At 46.2% G+C, this 22,779-nt stretch overlaps 1 long non-coding RNA gene across 1 annotated transcript; it reads left to right on the top strand.

The window, feature by feature from the left end:
• The first annotated feature begins 32 nt into the window (after positions 1 to 32).
• Positions 33 to 22,779, top strand: LOC118078619 (uncharacterized). The gene is made up of 3 exons (XR_009557010.2): positions 33 to 182; positions 4,594 to 4,805; positions 22,427 to 22,779. It is a non-coding gene; the product is annotated as an uncharacterized LOC118078619 (long non-coding RNA).

Raw genomic sequence — 22,779 nt, 5'->3', positions numbered from 1 at the left:
GGAGGAGGGGGAGGAGGACAGGCCCCTCCCCTCCACCACCCGGTCATGTCCCGTCCCGTTTGGGCACAGCACGTGGGGAGGAGGCCATGGAGCAGCGTACCCGTCACCCGCCTCCAATTCTCCACTCAGGCAATTTCTCCTCCCGCCCCAAATCGGAGCCTACCCCGGTCTCAGGAGGACAGGTAGCCGTTCAAACGTTCTCTGTAGCTTCCCTTTTCTTCAATGGATTCACGTCTAAGTTCCACTTTCCCTCCTCTCTGCCGCTCAGGCGTCCCATACTTCTTTCCTCCCCCCCCCCCCTTTGCTCATCTGCGGAGCAGCCTCCCTTCCCGCTTGCCCACTCTGTAGCAAGGCTTCCCTTACCCGCTTCAAATTTTTAAAATGGATTTTTCACAAAGGCAGCGGGAGCTTCCTTACACTAGCCTGGTCCACACGGGACGTTGAACAGGAGTCCAAGCTGCCTCGGTTATTTATTTACTTTTTGCATTTATGTCCCACATATTGGTCCCCAAGGAGATCAAGGTGACCTGCATGGTTCTCCCCCTCCTCATTTAAGCCCAGCAACAACCTAGTGAGGTAGGTTAGACTGAGAGGCAGGGACTGGCCCCCAGGGTCTCCCAGCAGGAGCTTCACTGCTGAGTGGGGCTTCAAACCTGGTCTTCCCTGTTTCCTGGTCCGAGAGACTCTAACCCAGGACAGCCCAACTTTTCATACCAAGTGGGCCATAAAAGTACTTCAACACAGAACCCATGGTTGCACACTGCCCTGTTGTGCAGGGGGTGGTGGTGAAGGATGCCAAAATTTGATGCCCCCCCCCCAGTGTGCTGCCTTGTAACACCATACAATACTTGTTTTGTTGTTGTTGTTAAAAAATCAACTAATTATCTACTCCTGTACAAGATAAGTGTGTGCACTCATGTACATAGATGATACTCTTGCTGAATACCGTATATTAAGAACCATAGGAGTGTGCAGCTCCGTCAGTTTGTGTACACAGATTGTGCACTCATCTGGATCAGATGTCCTTACTGGCAGAGGCTTTCTCTTCTCTCTACCTGGAGATGCCTTTGGGGGTTGAACCTGAGACCTTCTGCATTCAAGGCAGATGCTCTGCCACGGAGCTACAGCTCTTCTTCTAAGAACAAAACAAGGTACTAGTCCTCATAGATTTGTATTAAGGGTGGATTTGATAAGAACATAGAAAACTGCCTGGTACCATGGGCGTACCCAGGATCAAAACTGGGGGGGGGGGCAGGCAAGCCATGGGGCCCAGCCACGCCCCCCAACCACCCGATTGCCTGGCTGGCGATGACATGGCTGGGATCCCCCTGGAGGCGTGGTCAAAGCCCACGCCCCCCCTGGAGGGGAGGGGGTGGTCACCCCGAGAGAGAGACCGAAAGAGAGGCGGAGAGGAGCCTGGCAAAGGTGGCAGGGGGGAGGAAACATGCGCGCGCTCTCCCTCACACACAACACAACTCAAGCGCTTTCTCTCCCGCTCTTGCCACCACTCCTCAGACTCTGCACCGCTCTTGCTGCGAACACCAAGTTGCGACCGCCTATTGCCGCCGAACGTGCCCGCAAGTACAAGGGCGAAGAGGGCGAGAGGAGCCGCTGCAGCAGGCTCCTCTAGCTAGCCTCTTCCTCCTCATGTCACGGTCCGGTCGGCGGGCGTCAGGACCAGAAACAAGATGGTGGTGAAGAAGCAGGAACAGGAGCAGGGCTGAGGGTCCAGCAGCAGGCAGTTGCAGGGTCAAGGAGCAAGGCAGAGATGAAGGTCCACGGGGCAAGAAGCAAGGCGAAGGCTCAAGGAACAAGAAGCAAGGCGAAGGTCCAAGGAACAAGAAGCAAGGCGAAGGTCCAAGGGTCGAGGAGCAAGGCAAAGGCAAAGCAAGGGTCCCAGGAGCAAGGAGCAAGGCGAAGGATCAAGGAACAAGAAGCAAGGCGAAGGTCCAAGGAACAGGAAGCAAGGCGAAGGTCCAAGGGTCGAGGAGCAAGGCGTCGACAAGGCGAGGGTCCAAGGAACAAGACGCAAGGCGAAGGTCCAAGGGTCGAGGAGCAAGGCGTCGACAAGGCGAGGGTCCAAGGAGCAGGAGGCCAGATGCAACCAGGCAGGGATAGCGTTGCTGTGGCAAAGAGCTGAAGGGAAATGCTGGGCTTTTATCCCTCCCAGCTCCTGCCACCAGGTGCAGTGAGATCTCAAGTGGCCTCACCTGGGTGACTACTCCTTGCCTCTCCAGCACAAGCTGATGTCTTCACCTGTGTGGCCACGCCTCGCTTCCCCAGCACAAGCTGAGGCAGGCCCCAGTCCTGCAAGGCACTACAGGCCCCAGAGCCTGACTCCTGCCCATACTCCTGACACCTCAGCATGGAGCGGTCACTCCGGAGCCCAATCCTGTGGCGGAGGCGACCGTGGCAAAGCATGCGCGCGCACCCCCACTCCCTGCTGAAGCAGCTCAGGAGCCGGGTGGGATGGGAAAGAGGCGGGAACGCACGCCTCCTCCTCACGCGATTGGCTGGCTATGATGTCCACGCCCCCCCCGGAGGGGAGGCAGCAGTCACGCGGTTCTCTGCAAACACTTTTCCCCGCCAGCCACTTTTTGCACTGAGAAAAAACAGTGCGAGCTGTAGTTTATACCTTTCCCCCCTCCCTTTTTAGCTTCTGGGGGGGCAGCTGCCCCCCTGCCCCCCCTGGGTATGCCCATGCCTGGTACCAAATCAGATTGTTTTGGGTACAACCAGCTCAGTATTGCCTGTACTGACTGGCAGTGGCTCTCCATGGTTTCAGGCGGGGGACATTCTCATCCCAACCTGGGCTCCACCTGCAAAGTGGGTGCTCTGCCACTGAGTCAGAGTCCTGCAGAGTCCTGCAGAGTGCATAGAGCTTCTCCATTTAAAAGGTCAGAAAGATAAAATCTGTTCCTGATTCCAGGAAGGAAAAGTAGGCAGCAGGATGCTAAAGAGCCATCTGTCCACTGAGCTTTCTTTTCAATCCATCATCAGATGCCTCTTTAGGACTGCTTTGGCATCTATTCGTCCCTTTCAGTCCAATTACCCACCATTCCATTCATTTTTGCCTGGCTCTTTATCACGGACTGCTCTCTGTGTATGAGAATGGGGAGGGGAGGAGGAGGGAGAGAAATGTCTCTGCTAGCTTTTCAGAATCACAGTCTCTCTCATTTTCTCCCCTCTCAACCTCTATCCACACATTTCATTTATTTTTATTTTTTGGGAACAATTCATATATTTTGCAAAGTATGCTTTTCAGCGCCATCTTTTTTTTTTTTTAAGGGAACCATAGGAGCCAACTCCTAGGGGCATAGCTGCCAAGTTTTCCCTTTTCTCACGAGGAAGCCTATTCAGCATAAGGGAAAATCCCTTTAAAAAAGGGATAACTTGGCAGCTATGCCTAGGGGCCCTGGGGGCTTCGGGCCCCCACAATAAAAGATTTGAGGGGGCCAGGCCCCTGCAAAGTTGATGGGCATTGCCATTCAAATGGTCTTGTGTGCGCTGTGTCATGTGAAGGCGGAGCTTACCTGGGCCCCTGAAGGCACTCCTGAAGGAAAGCACACAAGGTCTGTGTTTCCTTGCTTTTCAAGTCGACCCCCACAGTATATCTTTGCATTCTTAAAATAGTGCAAAGCAGGACAGCATTTGCATCTGAGGTTCAAGCAAAGCTAAGCTAGGAAAAATGAGTTTGGATTGCTTGGATAAGATGTTTGCAGCCTAGGAAGCAAGTCGTGGAGAGGGGGGCAAAAGAGTTTTAGCTCCCCCACCCACAGCCAAATCCAGCGGAGCAGAGCCTCTCCTAGGGAAGGGCGTTAAGAACACCAGAAACAGCTGGAAGGGGAAGGAGTCGGGCGGCAGGGATTCTTTTAATTTTATTGCTTCTTTTTCATGGCTATTTATGTATTTCGGTATTTTATGTATTGCAATGCTGCTGCTATTTTTATTTATTATAATTTAGGTAATGGTTTGTTGTAATTGTTGAGAGCAAGTTTCCATTTAATTGTTATTTGTTGATACTTTGAGCGTTGATTTTGTTGTGAACTATAATAATAATCATAATTATTTGTACCCCACCCCTCTGACTGGTTTGTCCCAGCCACTACATACTAATGGATTATTGAATACTACATTATTTGATATGTTGTTTATTTTAAGTCATATTTTTGCATTGGATTAGATGGTTGTAAGATGTGTGATATTTGTTGCATATTTCCTTGTTTCTTCTGTTTGTAAACCGCCTTGTTGTGAAGCAATACAGAAAAGCGGTATACAAATTATAAGAGAAATGAAATGAAAATGAAATGAAGGTTGTCAGAATAGGACCTGGAGACCAGGGTTCAAAGTGCCTCTCATCCTAGGCTCCCTCACAGAGTTGTTGTGAGGATAAAATGCATTCCACCTTGAGCTTCTTGGAGGAAAGGCAATATAGAAATGGGATTTTTTAAAAATGGGAATGTGAGAGGTTTTGCCATGGTTTGAAGAACCCATAAATCAGGGGGGAGGGAGGTTTAAGTAGAAAGGGTAAGGCAAGTGAAGGATATCTGCCAGTTCAACTCTTCTTCGCCCTTTTTCTTTCATTCTTCGCAGATCCAGAAGTTTGCTTCACAGTCAGCTGAGAGAAAGGGTGACTTCAAAGAGGAAAATCTAGAGTTGCCCCATCACTTTTCCTGCACCCACACAGTTGCTGTGCAATGCAGATCTTCATTCACCCTGAACTAACAACTCTTCAAGGTGTCTTGCAATGTATCTGGGAAAACCAAAGTCACCATCACGACATCAGCTGGAGCAATAAAGCCAAGGTAGGTAGGTTGACTCATAAGGAGCTAAAAACCAAAAACTGAAGACCATTAGGGCAACTGGAATGGCACAAAGGAGTTATCAGGAAAAGTGGGTAAACAAAGCAACCGGGATCTTTTGTGGGCAGGAGTGAGGGGTGGAGATGAAGCTGTGAGTTTGCAACAGGGAATACACTTAAGATGGAATGTGGGAGGAGATAGCAGACATTAGAATAAGTTGCACATGTGTGTGATGAGGTTTCAGAGTGCACAAAGGGCTGCTGAGAAATGAGAAGAAAAAAGGGAGGGGTCATAGGTAAGCACCAGAGCACCTGCTTTGCATGCAGAAGAATATGCCAGGTTCACTTCAAATGCCAGGTTCACTTCTCCAATGGCATCTCCCAGTAGGGCTTAGAGAGATCCCTGCCTGAAACCCTGGAGAGCTGCTGCCAGGCAGTGTAGACAATACTGACTAGATCAGGGGTAGGCAACCTAAGGCCCGGGGCAGGATGCGGCCCAATCACCTTCTCAATCCACCCCACGGACAGTGTGGGAATCAACGTGTTTTTACATGAGTAGAATGTGTGCTTTTATTTAAAATGCATCTCTGGGTTATTTGTGGGGCATGGGAATTCGTTCATTTCCCCCCAAAAAATATAGTCCGGCCCACCACATGGTCTGAGGGAAAGTGGAAAAGGTTGCTGACCCCTCGACTAAATGGACATCTTCCTGTGTTCCTAACATACAGCGACCGACTTGCCCATCTGTGGGAATTCAAAAGAAGAAAAAATACCCTAGTCCATTGCCACCCTTAGGAACAACACAGGTGCCTTGGAACAGGTGGGAAACAGGAGTGAAGAGGAACAAGGCAGGAGTTATGTCAGGCAGGTACAGGTTAATTTTAGGTATCTGAGATTGCTTTATTCCTCTTACCTCCTGGTCCACTTTCCCTTGTGTTGTGTTGTGTTTGCTTAGATTATTAGCCTGTGGAGAAGGGACTGCCTTGTTTTGTATGTAAACTCATTTGGGAACCCCCCCCCCAAAAAAAAACTGGTATAAAATCTTCCTTTTCCAGTTTAGAATTTTACATCTGAATTGCTTAATTTTTTAAAAAAATCTAAAGTCGCATAGAAAGTTAGAATCTAGAATCCATTTTGGGGCACTATCTTTATTAGGCCACCAAAATGTCACAAAGGGGAGGTCTGGATATTATTATCTGGAAATGGCCTATGTCTCCAGATTTAAGGACTTAATAAGAGCATTGGTAGATCAGCAAATGTTAAGCAAGTTGGTGTTCATCTTTATCATCTTTGTCATCATCATCATCATTTTATTATTTATATCCCAATCATCTGACTTGGTTGCCCCAGCCACTCTGGGGGGCTTCCAACAGATATTAAAACATCTTACATTAACATCATACAGATCAGATACAGACCAAAATCTTTTTTCCTGCACTTACAGTATCCTTTTCAGAGTGTGGTGACCAGAAATATGGATGTACTCTATTCCAAATGTGGCAGCAGCATAGATTTCTGTAGACATTGCAGTACCAACAGTTTCAACACACAGTACACAAATGTCCCCATTTAGAAGTCAAGAAGAAATCTTTTGATTGCCTCGATAGCTATCGGGGCGCCGACTTGTGCCTCGGCTTATAGGTGCCCAGTGTATGCGACGTGACATCATGATGTGACATCGTGATGTGATGTCATGATGTCACACACACCATGATCTCAGAATCTGACTTCCAGTGCCACCGGAAGTCAGGTTCCAAGGTTTCATGAGGCCTCTGATAGCATCTCCAAGGGCTCGCAAGATGCTTCATGAGACACCGTATGTTGCATCGGGGGCTCTGCAGTGTGGGTGCTGAACACCCACAACTAATTTTTGTGGGTGCTCAGGCCCCCAGGGCTCCCTATAGTTGCTGCCCCTGATACCTATCTTCTTCCACTGTAGAAGGAAGCAAGCCTCCAAATATCAGTAGCTGAGGTCAAGGATGTGGGGTGAGGATAAATAAGAATTTGCAGTTCTCCAAATTTTGCACTGTGGTTTTCCAACCTACCAAATGACTACAAGAATCCAAATATTTGGGGAAGATGTGCATAAAAACAAATATATTAATGAAAACAGTATACAAAAAATGTAATATATTAAAGAGAAATTGCATGCATGCATGTGTGAATGAGTCAAAACTGCATACAAAGATGTGTTCCTTAGGAGAAATTTGCACTAAAATGCTGAAGAATTTTCATGAGGGCTGTTTCTTTTGGGGGGGGATCACAAATTGCTGCAGCAACATGGAAAAAGTGAATTTAATATTAGAAAAATGAGAAAACAGAGAGAACCAAAGCTGACAGAACCTTCTCTCACTAGCTGGGAATTGCAGGTGTACGGGTGCTGATGTGCTCATATCTTGCTTCCAGGCTTCCCACTGGAGTATCTGTTTGGCCACTATGAGAAGGGGATGGTAGACTTGATGGGTTACTGGCCAGATCCAACTCTCAGGCACCTTCTTGCGTTTTTATGCTTTCTGGTTCAGCTACATTTGTGCCTAACTCGGGCCGGTATACCTCGAAAGATGATAATGTGGGGCTGGGAAAGGGGGCTGAAAATAGCAAAAAACACCAAGGCCATTGAGAAGGTTGTTTCCTTCTCAATGACCTTTGGAATCTCTTGCATTTATGAATGCATTAACCAGGGTGAAGGGTTGCTTATTAGTCTTCTCTAGGGAATATCCCAAAACGGCCAAGCAGTTCTCCCTCTACAAATGGCCAGTTTTGAATGCATTGGCATGGTTTGGGATTCTGCGCCTATATCCTACAAGGTTTCTATATGCCACAAAGCCAGATAGGCATGCCTGTTTCCAAAGGGAGCAATGGGAGTGCCCTGGGATAGGATGGCCTACTGCGCAGTGCACTGCAGAACATAGAATAAATGTCTGAAAAATGCTTGCTCTGCTGAGTGACCAGGAGAAAGGGTCCTTCCTTCAAAACAAACTCATAGCATTCCTGTTGAGATTCAACAGGTGCCCGCTACCTGCACTTCCCAGGTACAATTGGAATATTTTTGTTTGTTTGTTCCAGTGGGTTTTCTCAGATGGATAAATGACTTTTAGTATTTGTATAGTTTTAGTTTTGTTCAACATGTATTCAGTTGGGGGATCTGCTGTGTTTTTAATAGTTTTTATTGTACATTGCCTTGAGACAATTGCATAGAAGATTAATGAATAAATGCTAATGATATTAATTATCACCATCTGTCCCCTGAATGGGCTGCTAGTGGCTACTCAACACACCCTCATTCAATGCATTCCACTCACCATTCAGGAACATTTATTTATGTTCATCTGGCCATTTGGAAGGGCCCATGGAAATACATTAGAAAGGGTTGAGATTCTTTTTGTTCTGGCCATTTGAAGACAGTCCCTAAGAATCACCAAGGACACTGGGCCAATCACCGCCCTGATGTTGGGAAGCATGTAGCAGTTGGGGCCTGGCATTCCTTTGGCTATTCAGAAGGAACCAATGTATTCCATTTGCTACTCCCTGATATTGGCTTGACTATCTCCCCAAGGGAAAAGCAAAGACATTTGGAGCTTTGGAGAAGGGTGGGTTATATGTGTGGTGCAGAGAAAGCAGGCAGAGATCATTTTTCACCACCTGCCTCTTTTGCTACTAGAACTCAGGGGCCACCCAATGAAACCAGCCTGCAAGAGGCAGAGAGCAAAGCAAAAGGGGGCATTATTAGCTAGTGGAATCTGCAGCTGCACAAAAGTGGTTTAAAGAGGGCTTGAAGGAGGGGATCCTTATTTTGTTGTGGTGGTTGGTACAACCTTAGATCTGATCCAGCAGGACTCTCCAAATTTTCTTACTAAATTGCCTCATTTCAAAAGCACAAGAAAGGGAAAACCATCTGCAGAAAGCACCTTGATTCATGTCAATTTTGGGCTTTGAATGCGGGGGGGGGCACTCAAGGCACCATGCCACACCTGGTTTGAGGCTAATCTATATCAGGCATCCCCAAACTGCGACCCTCCAGATGTTTTGGCCTACAACTCCCATGTATTGTAAAATGAGAAGTAGTGGAAATGACAGTAGAAAGCCTCATGACCATCAAGGGCTAACTAATAACCTTTGCAGCATAAATCTGCAGCCTAAATCTGCCAGAATAAATTTTAAGAGACAGATTAAATTGGTATACAACTGTATAACAAAATATTTTTGTATTTACATTAACATAAGGAAACCCTGTTGGGCCAGACCAACGCCCAAACTAGGTCAGAATCCAGTTTCTTGCAAGCTGATGCATCTGGAAGAGACCATAGCTCAGTGGCAGAGCATCTGTCTTGCATGTGAAGGCCACAGGTGTGACCCCTGGCATCTAAGTTGGGCTGGGAATGTCCCCTGCCTGAAACCCTGGAAAGCTGTTGCCAGTCAATGTAGACAAGTACTGAGCCATTGGTTGATTCATTTGTTCCAATGGGATGCCCACAAGAGGGACTTAAGAGGACAACAAGCCCTCGCTGTCATATGTCCACACCATTTGCTAAGCAGACGTAGACTGCTTCTGAAAACAGAGGTTCTATCACAACTCCTAGCTGCTCATCCATCTATCCAAAATTAAATGTAGCAATGGTTTTTCACTGTCAAACAAACATCAACAACATCATCATAAGCAGAATAGAGAGCAGCAAATGTCTGGGGGGGGGGGATGATGCAATTAAGGATGGGTTTTAACTAGGCATCAAAAGCTACACAGCAAAGTAGCCAAGGCAGGAGATAGGGTTGTAATCACAGTACAATAAAAGACCTACTTCTTGAGTCACCCACTCAATTTCTCACAGGTGTTTAGGGAAGCTTTTAATGTTTAATAGATTATTGTATTTTAATATTCCCCCCCCCTACAGTGGCCTCTCAACAAATAGGAGACACTACTGGTTTCCTCCCACTCCTAGGGAGAAAATGGTGGGAGCTTCCCTTTGGGGCAGGCATCCCCAAACTTTGGCCCTCCAGATGTTTTGGACTATAATTCCCATCATCCCTCACAACTGGTCCTGTTAGCTAGGGATCATGGGAGTTGTAGGCCAAAACATCTGGAGGGCCGCAGTTTGGGGTTGCCTGCTCTGGGGTCTCCTGGGGTCTGCACATACTAGGTGTGATTTAAAGCAGGCTGCCACCCCACAAATGCCTTTGATTCTCACTTCAACTGTCCGGTAAGCCTGATTTGATTCCACTGCCCTTATTCCCAATGTAGACATTCACTCACTCCCTTTCTTCCCTGGAGGGGGCCCCACCATTTTGTACTTTGCCTCAGGTCCCAGATGTCTTGGTTCACCCCCCCCCCTCCCACACATGGCAGATTGGGCTCATCCACCTGGGAAGGGAGCCCATCTAGGAGACGGAAAACCTTGATTTTAAACCTCCACTGCCTTGCAAGGTATCTTCAGGAGAAGAAAAGGCTAAGGAATAAACCTACAGAAATCTGGAGTCTCTAAGAAGGGTTGGATGGTGCCTTGTACATCACCTTCTGGCAACTCTTGCAGCCAAACTGGTGCCAAATGTCTTGCTCTGCTTTCCTTTGGACCACATCAACCTGGCTGAGAGGGAGGACATTGTCTGGGGAGTCCAGGATCTCCCTACATGTTGCCCAGGTTTGTGCCTTGAGGAGGTCACTTCGGTGCTGCTCACGCAGCAGTTTGACTTCCTCCACAGAGTCATGGGGAGGAATTTCTACTGCTAAGGAGCTGCCACAGAACAATGATATTGAAGCCCTACTCCTCAGGTGGATAACAAACAGCCCTTAGGCTTACAACAATCCCAGGCGTGGTGGAAGGTTGTTGTTGATGTTGTTGTTTTAAAAAACACTCTATTGGCATCTTGCCTTAATGACTTGGAAGGCTCCTCTGAGATAATCTGTATTTACTTGGCAACACAGCCTGATGCCAACCACAGACTGTGCTCATCCCTGCTTAGCAGGATGAAAGTATATTTTGCAATGTTAATGATGTCATGCTACTGTGGTGTTTCATTCCTTTTTTTAAAAAAGGCACAACCACAAGGTGCCCAGAAAGCAAAGGGTCAACCCTACAAGATAAACAGAATTTAATCCGCTTAGGGGGTGGGAGGAACCTGGGTGCCATGGGGATATTTACATTATTTCCTTCTTTTAAAAAATATAACCAGTGTGTGTAACCAGGCTGGCAACTGCAAGGCTATGGTGACTGCTGTGAAATAGACTTCTGGCATTTTCTCTCGGTGGAGAGGGGTGGGCTTGGCCTTACAAGAAAGAGTCTGAAAGCCAGTTCAAGCAGGATTTGGAGTTATGGGGGTGAGGAGGAATCAAACTGCTATTATTATTCACTTTCTACACAGTTGTCTCAAGGCAATGTACACTAGAACCTGCAAAAACAGCCTAGTTAGAAATAGGAAAAAACAGCAGATTTAAAACAAAAACAAAACCATACAAAGTATTCAACTCACAGTGAAGACCCATTTATCCAGCTGGGAAAGACTGTTAGAACAACAACAACAACAACAACAACAACAACAACAACAACAACAACAACAACAACTGCCCTCAGTTGTTTTTGGAATCTGGCAGTTAGAGTACTGGGTTGAGACTGGGAGACCAGGGTTCAAATCCCCACTCAAACATGAAGCTCACTGGGTGTGACCTTGGGCCAGTTGCTCAAGCTCCTTGGAGAAAAAGGTGGGATATAAATGTAAGCAAAGAGATAACAAATAAATAAATGTTCATTCAGAAGCAAGCCCCAAGGTGCTCAGCGGCTGTTATCCCCAGGAATGGTTGTGTTGGGATTACAGCCTTAAATTCATGTGACTGGCAGATTAACCAGCTGATTAAGTAACAAAACGTTTAGTCAATTAACTGGGGGAGGCCAGTTCCCGGCTGCAAGTGATGCTGAAAGCGAAGGGAAAAGCTTGTTGTTTTTGTGCCATGGAGTTGTGACATTTAGGAGGGGGGAGTCCCCACCCTTCTAATAACCAAACATGAATGAGAAAAGGAAAATTCATAATTGATTCTTCTAAGAATAAGTGGCAGCTGCTGTTTATAGATCTGTAAGTTATCTTTCCTAGCTTTGTAACACTTTCCCCAATATATTAGTTAAACTGTGGCACTCACACCCACCGGAAGAGTTAGTTATGGCCACCAACTTGGATGGTTTTAAAAGGGGGTTGGACAAATTCATGGAGAAGGCTATTGGGGGCTGCCAGTAGCTTCTAGCAGTGATGGCCGTGCTCCACTTCCACAGTCAGGCTTTGGCTACCAGTTTCTGGAAACCACAAGTGGGGAGAGTGGTCTGGTTCTATGTTCCTGTTTCCAGGCTTCCCACAGGCCCCTGGTTGGCCACTGTGAGAACTGGAAGGTGGACTAGATTGGCCTCCGTTGGCCTAATCCAGCAGGCCATCTGTGTTCTTATGCTTAAGAGACCTTTGTCTCAGGGGTTTCAAAATAGCACTTCCTTTTTTTCACTGCACCTTCTGCCCTCTTGCCTAGGACAAGAGACAAGTATGCCAGCCAACTTGTTTCTGATTTCACCCAAACACTTTCAGACAGGTTCTTATCCCTTGACTTGCAGGTGGAAAATGCAAGATCCACAGAGTAAATCAGCTTGTTGGGCAAGTCTGCCCACATGCCACACATGGAAGTGAGGTGTCCCTTAACAGGAAATCTTCCCTGAAAAGTGCTGGCAGGAGCAATGAGTGCATGCCAGGGCCTTAGATGCCATTGTGGTGGAGATGAGTGACTGTCTTAGAAGACCAGGCTGGGCACCCCGTCTGACGTATGGAAGAGACAGCTCTTACACAAGCAGGTTGGCAGAAGGAGAACACCCAGGTCAAACAGTATGTGTCAAGGGGTGCTGGCCAGGTGATGGAATTGCAGAGCTGAGCGACTGTCAAGATAAGGTTAGTTCAGCAGAAACACAGAGAGTTCCAAGTTTCTTCCAGGCCAAACGGGTGTGCCTGGCATTCCAATTCTCCTCTAGACATAGTTTCAGGAGTTACCTTAAGCAGAACAAAGGTACATGTGTATTCAGACTCTGACCAAAGATAACCCCAGTTCTGAATAACCATCAATTTTGTCATATGAGATAGCTTTGGTTCATATAAGATAGCTTAATGAAGATGTTGAGCCAGTATGCAGTGGCTGTTGAAAAGGCAAATTCCATGCTAGGGATCATTAGGAAGAGAATTGAAAATAAAACAGCAGATATCATTAATGCCATTATAGAAATCTATGGTGCAACCAAATTTGGAGTCATGTGGACAGTTCTGGCCGACTCGCCTCAAAAAGGCTATTGTGGAGTTGGAAAAGGTTCAGGTAAGGACAACTGAAAAATAATCAAGGGGATGGGGGTGACTCCCCTTTGAAGACACGTTGTAGCATTTGAGACTTCTTAGTTTAGAGAAAAAGTGAGTAAGGAGCAGCGTGACAGAAGTTTGTGAAATTATGCTTGGCATGGAGAAAATGGGTAGAGAAAAGTTTTTCTCCCTCTCTCATAACACTGGAACTCATGGACATCAAATGAAGCTGAATCCTGGAAGATTTAGGAAAGATAAAAGACAGTATTTTTTTTAAGCAGCACATAGTCTAACTGTGGAACTTGCTCCACCAGAAGGAAATCAACTAGGGTGGCCGGGAGGGCTATGCTCTACCGCCACAGTCAGAGGCTGGGTGCCCCACTAGGGAGGGGAAAGTGCTCTTTTACTTGAATCCTGCGTCTAGGTTTTCCACTGGGGCATCTGGTTGGCCACTGTGAGAACAGCAGACTCTCCAAGTGTCCCTATTTTCCAGGGATGTCCCTGATTTAGAGAAGCTGTCCCAGTTTCTGATTTGATTGTGGAATGGAATATCCCTATTTTCATTGGAGAAGTGTTGGAGGCTATGGAACAGGATGTTGGGTCATTTGCTAGATCCAGCAGACTATTTTTATGTTCTTGTGGCAGTTACAACCATTACAACACAATGGCTAAGGACAGTTTAAAACAACTTACGGCCACAGAAATAAGGCGAGTCCTGAAATAGACATCGAAGGGGCCCACAGATGTGTCTTTAGCATCTTTCCATATTATTTTAACCAATAATAGATTTTAGGCACAATTTACCCCAATGAATGTGTTTTTGTACACATTACTTGGCTGAAGAAGTGCAGTGCAGAATTTGGAGAATCTGGAAGGAAAGCCGTGTTTTGGTTCATGTGCAAATCAGACAGATTTGCCTTGGAATGCAAGTAAGCCGGATTTCTCCCCATCCTTCTCATCCTTGACATCAGCCCAGCTGAGCATCATTGGACTTGGCAATGATACAGAGGAACAGGCTGCCCCTGCTTGCTGCCATAATGGAGATGATGCAGCAGAGGAGGGTGCACAGACCGCTTTGCATTATGGTGCAGAACATGTCTGGGGTCACTGGGATTAGAGATGGCAACAGTGGCCAAGCCTTTCCCCCCCAGCCAAAGGGCCCCCTGCCTCCCATCTGGGGCTAGTGTGACAGTAGTGGCTGTGGCCACTGCCAACTCCCACAAACACCTCACATGCACACATCAGAGCACCACAGTGACCAGCCGGCAACCCCTCAGCAAAGGACAAGGGCCTGGGGGGACACTTTCCTCCCCATCGCAGCATTGGGATGGGCAGAGTGCTTGAAATCTCTTTGCTCAGCCCAGGGCCGAGATGGGGAGGAAAACTGCAACCACTCTGCTCTTCAGATAGGAGGCAAGGGGACTTGCTGTTACTTATGAGATACTCAAGGCCACTATCGTCCACCTCCTTCTTCCAAAATTCCTGGATCTGGGCAGTGCAAGGATTCTTCCATGAATCATTCTTTTAATTTCCCCAGGCAGTTTCAGATTTTGATTGACTCACAGTTCTGGGAATGTTGAACCTTCCCCTTGTTCCTGTGCTGTTACATAAACAGCTGTTCAGTAGTTGATGGGGGAAGTTTCTCTAGGGTGTCTCAGTCCAACCATCTAGTTTCCAACACATTCCCATCTAATGCCGGGGGAGAGAGAGAGAGAGAGAGAGAGTTGGGAATGTGGCAAAAATACTTCCTAAAGCCTTTGGCCACAGAATTGTTGTTGTTGTTTAGTCGTTTAGTCGTGTCCGACTCTTCGTGAGCCCATGGACCAGAGCACGCCAGGCACTCCTGTCTTCTACTGCCTCCCGCAGTTTGGTCAAACTCATGTTCGTAGCTTTGAGAACATTGTCCAACCATCTCGTCCTCTGTCGTCCCCTTCTCCTAGTGCCCTCCATCTTTCCCAACATCAAGGGCTTTTCCAAGGATTATTCTCTTCTCATGAGGTGGCCAAAGTATTGGAGCCTCAGCTTCACGATCTGTCCTTCCAGTGAGCACTCAGGGCTAATTTCCTTAAGAATGGATAAGTTTGATCTTCTTGCAGTCAAGAGTCTCCTCCAGCGCCATAACTCAAAAGCATCAATTCTTCGGCGATCAGCCTTCTTTACGGTCCAGCTCTCACTTCCATACATCATTACTGGGAAAACAATAGCTTTAACCTTACGGACCTTTGTAGGCAAGGTGATGTCTCTGCTTTTTAAGATGCTGTCTAGGTTTGCCATTGCTTTTCTCCCAAGAAGCAGGTTTCTTTTCATTTCGTGACTGCTGTCACCATCTGCAGTGATCATGGAACCCAAGAAAGTAAAATCTCTCACTGCCTCCATTTTCCCCCTTCTATTTGCCAGGAGGAGATGGGACCAGTGGCCATGATCTTGGTTTTTTTGATGTTGAGCTTCAGACCATATTTTTCACTCTCTTCTTTCACCCTCATTAAAAGGTTCTTTAATTCCTCCTCACTTTCTGCCATCAAGGTTGTGTCATCAGCATATCTCAGGTTGTTGATATTTCTTCTGGCAATCTTCATTCCGGCTTGGGATTCATCTAGTCCAGGGGTTCCCAAACTAAGGCCCGGGGGCCGGATGTGGCCCAATTGTCTTCTAAATCTGGCCCGAGGATGGTCCGGGAATCAGCATGTTTTTACATGAGTAGAATGTGTCCTTTTATTTAAAATGCATCTCTGGGTTATTTGTGGGGCATAGGAATTTGTTCATATTTTTTTTCAAAATATAGTCTGGCCCCCCACAAGGTCTGAGGGACAGTGGAAAGGCCCCCTGCTGAAAAAGTTTGCTGACCCCTGATCTAGTCCAGCCTTTCGCATGATGAATTCTGCATATAAGTTAAATAAGCAGGGAGACAATATACAGCCTTGTTGTACTCCTTTCCCAATTTTGAACCAATAAGTTGTTCCATATCCAGTTCTAACTGTAGCTTCTTGTCCCACATAGAGATTTCTCAGGAGACAGATGAGGTGATCAGGCACTCCCATTTCTTTAAGAACTTGCCAAAGTTTGCTGTGGTCGACACAGTCAAAGGCTTTTGCATAGTCAATGAAGCAGAAGTAGACGTTTTTCTGGAACTCTCTAGCTTTCTCCATAATCCAGTGCATGTTTGCTATTTGGTCTCTGGTTCCTCTGCCCCTTCAAAATCCAGCTTGCACTTCTGGGAGTTCTCAGTCCACATACTGCCTAAGCCTGCCTTGTAGAATTTTAAGCATAACCTTGCTAGCGTGTGAAATGAGCGCAATTGTGCGGTAGTTGGAGCCTTCTTTGGCACTGCCCTTCTTTGGAATTGGGATGTAGACTGATCTTCTCCAATCCTCTGGCCACTGCTGAGTTTTCCAAACTTGCTGGTATATTGGGTGTAGCACCTTAACAGCATCATCTTTTAGAATTTTAAATAGTTCAGCTGGAATATCATCACTTCCACTGGCCTTGTTATTAGCAGTGCTTTCTAAGGCCCATTTGACTTCGCTCTCCAAGATGTCTGGCTCAAGGTCAGCAAGCACACTACCTGGGGTGTACGAGACCTCCCTATCTTTCTGGTATAATTCCTCTGTGTATTCTTGCCACCTCTTCTTGATGTCTTCTGCTTCTGTTAGGTCCTTACCACTTTTGTCCTTTATTATGGTAATCTTTGTACGAAATGTTCCTTTCATATCTCCAATTTTCTTGAACAGATCTCTGGTTTTCCCCATTCTATTGTTTTCCTCTATTTCCTTGCATTGCTCATTTAGGAAGCCCTATTCTGGCCACAGAATCCAATTGTCTTTGGGTATCGATCCAGGAGCAAGGTATATTTCATGGGGCAAGATGTTCCATAAAGTAGCTCGGCTTTAGCTAACCTGAGTTGTAGTTCAAAACATCTGGGAGGCACCAGGCTGGGAACGTCGCTGAGATATGAATGTTATTGTGGGAAGACAGAAGCTAGTGGCTCACCAGGTATGGGGCTGCCACTGAAAAGGCTTCCATATCCAGCTGGAATTTGCTCCATTTACCTATGTGGGTGGATGTGTTAAATCTCAAGCTGTTCAACAAGAGCAAATCATAGAATCATAGAGTTGGAAGAGACCACAAGAGCCATCCAGTCCAACCCCCTGCCAAGCAGGAAACACCATCAAAGCATTCTTGACATATGACTGTCAAGCCTCTGCTTAAAGACCTCCAAAGAAGGAGACTCCACCACACTCCTTGGCAGCAAATTCCACTGCCGAACAGCTCTTACTGTCAGGAAGTTCTTCCTAATGTTTAGGTGGAATCTTCTTTCTTGTAGTTTGAATCCATTGCTCAGTGTCCGCTTCTATGGACCCGCAGAAAACAACTTTTCTCCCTCCTCTATATGACATCCTTTGATATATTTGAACAGCGTTCATTTCTAGGTGCTCACAGACCGTTTGCTTAATGATCTGCTCTAGAATCTTTCCTGGTATTGAGGTCAGGCTGACTGGGCGGTAATTGTTTGGGTCCTCTCTTTCCCCCTTTTTGAATATAGGGACAACATTTGCCCTCCTCCAGTCTGCTGGAACTTCACCTGTTCTCCAGGAATTCTCAAAGATAACTGCCAGTGGTTCTGAAATCACCTCTGCCAGTTCTTTTAATACTCTTGGATGTAGTTCATCTGGCCCTGGAGAATTGAATACATCTAAACTAGCCAAGTATTCTTGCACCACCTCCTTACTTGTTCGGGGCTGTGTTTCCCCTGCTGAATTATCTGCTCCATATTCTTCAGGTCGGGCATTGTTTCTTTTTTGGAGAAGACTGAGGCAAAGAAGGTATTGTGGAGTTCTGCCCTTTCTGTGTCCCCTGTTCGCATTTCACCATATTCTCCTCTAAGTGACCCCACTGTTTCCTTGTTCTTCCTCTTGCTACGGACATACTCATAAAAGCCCTTTTTGTTGCTTTTAACCTCTCTAGTAACCTGAGTTCATTCTGTGCTTTAGCTTTTCTGACTTTGTCTCTACACATGCTGGCTATTTGTTTGAATTCCTCTCTGGTGATTTCCCCCTTTTTCCATTTTTTGTACATATCCCTTTTAAATCTTAACTCAGTTAAAAGTTCTTTAGATAGCCACCCTGACTTCTTTAGGCACCTTCCATGTTTCCATCTCATTGGTATTGCCTGAAGTTGTGCTTTTAATACCTCCCTTTTAACAAACTCCCAACCATCATGAACTCCCTTCCCTTTTAGTATTGCTGTCCATGGGATCTCACCCAGCGTTTCCCTAAGTTTTCTGAAGTCGGCTTTCTTAAAGTCTAGGATTTGAGTCTTAGTATGCTTGGTTGCTCCTTTCCGCTGTATAATAAACTCCAAAAGAGCATGATCACTCCCACCTAATGATCCTGCCACTTCTACCCTTTTGAGTCAGATCCTTGGCACATCCAGGCCAGTATCAGCAACACTGATTGGCAGCAGCGCTCCAGCATCACAGACAGCTGGAAGCCCCCTTTTCCATCCTTAGATGGTGGCTTAACTGGAGAAGTGCATTTTTTCCTGAAATGCTTCCTTCTTTTCCTTCTTATGGTCCTCAGTGCATCCTCTGAGTTGTGTGGTTAACAGAGTTGTTTTTCTGGTGATGCAACCATTTTTATTTTTATTTTTTTTAAGTATTACTCTAAACTTGCCTAGCTAGTATTGCAATACATAGCACGCAAACCTGTTCAGCAACAGCAACATGCGTGCGGTAGAAACTGAGGCTATAATTCAATAGATTATTTGCCAAGGTGACTGCTTCCTTTTGTGGTCCTTATTTGCGAGATTATTTGCCAAGGTGACTGCTTCCTTTTGTGCTCCTTTGGTCACCTTCCTTATTGTTTTTATGCAATACATGTTGAAGAATAGTTCCCCCATCTAAGAAAATTATGGACTCCTTTGCAATAGTCATCAATGAATGCAGATATAGTATAGAAATATCTCAGCTTGCCAATACAACTGTTGCATTCTAAATTAATAGGGAGCAAGCTTTGGAGTTCACCAGCACTCTTCATCAGACTGTATGGGTAGCCAACATGGTGTGTTCCAAATATTGTTGGACTACAAACTCCATCAGCTTCAGCCAGCATGAGCAGCCGTCAAAGAAGATGAGAGTTGTAGTGCAACATTAACGTCATGGCATTTTCACTTGACAGAGTTCCAGAGCAGGGGAATGAAATCCTCACCCCCACATCTTGTAGAAGGTCAGCTCTAAGGGGCTCAGGCTTCAATTTGCTCTGCCCTTCAGGAGTGCCAACTTGAATAAAATATGGGGGGGGTAAGCCCCACCCTGCATAATCAATCACATGACGCAGTGCATGCACACCATTTGAATGGCAATGCCCATCAACTCGGGGGGGGGGCTCAAATATTTTTTGGGAGGGGGCATAGATCCTTCAGCTCCTTCACCAGCAGCACCCTGGAGAAGCAATGTTGCCTAGGCTTCCAGCTGCCTTTCAGGCTGCCCCCTCCCCCATCTCTCCCAGGGTTACAGGAGCAGAGCAGGAAACAAGCTGAAAAACAGTTTCAAGGCTGTTTACCAACAGATTGGTTAGATCAAGATTGTGTGCATTAATTGATGCTTTAGTAATATCTGACATTTAGTGAGATAGCATATCAAATTTCTGCTCAAGCAGAGCTGGGGCTGCTCTCCCGTCCAAGGCCAGTGCCCACCTTTTTTTTTGTTACTGTACTCATCTGAGTCTCTGTCCTCCTCCATTGTGGCAGACACTTCCCCACCTTTTTGCTCTTTCATATTGCCTTTGGCCATGTCAGCATCTGAGGGCTCCTCTGAAGACTCAGGCAGAGCTCCCTTTACTTCTTCCTGAAGATCTAACGTTGCTGAGGCTGTGTAAAACTTTTTGATTAGATGTCAATAGGATCCACCACGGGCATAGAATGGGGGTGTGAGCCAGGCGTCCCTGCACAGTGAGTCCCATCCCACCCTGCTCTGCTGCTGCGTCCCCAGCTGCCTGGCCAGCATCAGGAGGGATTTGCCCACCAAGAGCTGCTGCATTGGTTGACCGGCCTCCACTCCGCATGTGTTGGCAGGGGCACAGCCCCGCTTGGCTCAGGTGGCCAGGGCTGAGCTGGCTTACGGGCTCCATGAACCCTCTGCACTTGGTGGACGTGTGCTCAGCAGTGTTGGTGGTGATGGCTGGCCTGGCACAGTGGCTTCGGTGGCCCTTCCCAGCGCGCACACACATGCGTCCCAGGTGTCAAAAAGGACACAACACTGCTGGGAGCCAGTCTGCCTAGATTCTGTCCCAGAGTGATTGGAGACAAAGAGCTATGCTTCCATTTCACTTTCCACCCTAGGATTCTGTTTGGCACTGCAGACGCTCCATTGTGTCAGGAGCAAGGAGCCATCCCTGGAGGACACTGTACCCATCCACCCATGACACCAACAGCTTAAAGGGGAAGAAATGCTGGTCTGATGTGAATGATTTTTGGACTAGGGGGAGGTTGAGGTTTTGTTTATTTGTTAAGTAGAGGACCTGAGTGTTGCTGCTATTATTATTATTATTATTATTATTATTATTATTATTATTAGGGTATGTTTTATATGGACATTATGGTCTCAACTCGCTGGTAGTTAGAAAGACAAAGACCAGAGTTGGGGTTTGTGTGTGCAACCTAGAAGCAAGCAGGCTGCAGGCTGGGCAGCTGGGAGGCAGAGCCATGCCTGATTTCTGTTGAAATCCAAGACTGTGGCTAGGGGAGAAGCAAGATCTTCTGGGGTGTTAATGTTGTGAACCCCTCCGTCATAGGCTCAGGTGGTATATACAGTTGTGCCTCGCTTAACAAATGCCCTGCTTAATGAAATTTCCGCTTAACGAAAGGATTTTTTGAGCAGAGCTTGCCTCGCTAGACGAATGCGTTTTACGAAACATTCGTCTAGCGAATCGCGGTTTCCCATAGGAATGCATTGAAATTCAATTAATGCGTTCCTATGGGCAAAAAAAAGTCGAAAAAAATACAGTGCATTCCTATGGGATTCGCTAGACGAATTTTTTGCTATAAGAAAAGACCCGTGGAACGAATTAATTTCGTCTAGCGAGGCACCACTGTATGTGCAAATAACCCATATATCATGAAGACACCCAGTGCCAGATTTACGTATAAGCTATAGCTTAGGGCCCCACTCTCTTGGGCCCCCCCAAAAAATTAAAGGAAAAAAACTGGATGTACATTTCCAAAATATAAGATAAAAAAAACAAATAAAACAAAGCCTATATATATTGTTATGTGCAAATGGCTTTAGATACCTACAGTGGTACCTCGGTTTAGAACCACAATTGGTTCCGGAAGTCTGCACTTAACCTGAAGCGTACTTAACCTGAAGCGAACTTTCCCATTGAAAGTAATGGAAAGTGGATTAATCCGTTCCAGATGGGTCCGCGGTGTTTGTAAACCGAGGTGTTTGTAAACCGAGGTGGTTGTAAACCGAGGTATGACTGTATTAGATCCATAAATTACCATTTAGCATATATTCAATACAAAAAAAACAGTGACAATTTGTTGCTGACAAAGGACAGCTGGACATATAAAGGGCCCCATTACCTTCAGTAGCTTAGGGCCTCATCAAACCTCAATCCGGCCCTGAAGACACCACAATTGCCACTGAGCCACATTCTCGAAGGAAATATGAACCCTGGGTAAGCACCTGGAACCCTTGGAATCTTGCACCACTCAAGAGATTATGGTGGCCTGCAGCTATACTATTAAAGGGATTCTAAATACTATGAAAGCCAGAGTTACTAGGATGGCCTTTCCCTAAAAGAGATGAGCATGGGCCGATCTGCACAACTTTCAACAACCTGGCATGGCACCCCAGATATTTTGCTTGGGGCTGCTGTAAGTTGTCATTGATAAGGGAAAGGAACAATGAGGAAATGGAGATTAGTGTAGGTGTGCAAGAGAGTGTACAGACTTGCTGCTCCAGATGATAAGGAAATGGTGAATAAGGGTAAGGGCGTACAAAAAGATGCACTGCCTGATGACAAAGATGATGAGACATTAACAGACCCTTCCCCACCAAGAGTGAGTTTGGGATGTTGGGGGGTGGGATATTTTCATAAAACTGTATTTTGATTATTCTGTTTTCTTTTGAGTCTATGGCCTAGCTAAACTGAAAGAGCCTGTACCAGCCTCTTACAGTACAGAACTAGCTGCTTTTAGGTACTGTAAGTAGCTAATGTCCGTTACAGAACATTGAAAAGAATAAACTGTTAGAATCTATGGTGCACAAAAAGAGAATTAGCTGGACACAGCAATTGTAATTAATCTTGAATTGTTTTGCAGACAGATGAAAGGCGACATTGGAAGACTTTTAACAAACAGGAAAATTGGTTAAAGCCTTAACAGAGAAAGACGCTGAAAAATGGTTAGATGTAATCACATGATATTATGGTGAGGGCTGATCTGAAGAGCCAAATGACTTTGATTGGTTCAGGATGGTGACACTGGGTTGCAACAGCTAAGATTGCTGTGATCCTTTGAGTAGTGAATAGAAATGACCAATCTGGAAGTGTAAAAAAAAGAAAACCAATGGCTTTGGATGTGGTTCTTTGCAGCCTCCTCTTTACTTTTGGGGCTGTCCCTGTTTGCATTTGTATTTCAATAAAGGCCTACCTTCTCAGGGTAGGGATACTGGA

Source organism: Zootoca vivipara, chromosome Z2 (genome assembly GCF_965207765.1).
Source record: "Zootoca vivipara chromosome Z2, rZooViv2.hap1.1, whole genome shotgun sequence".
NCBI lineage: Eukaryota > Metazoa > Chordata > Lepidosauria > Squamata > Lacertidae > Zootoca > Zootoca vivipara.
Note: the sequence above shows the minus strand (reverse complement) of the source record. Positions and strands in the feature narration are given on the sequence as shown.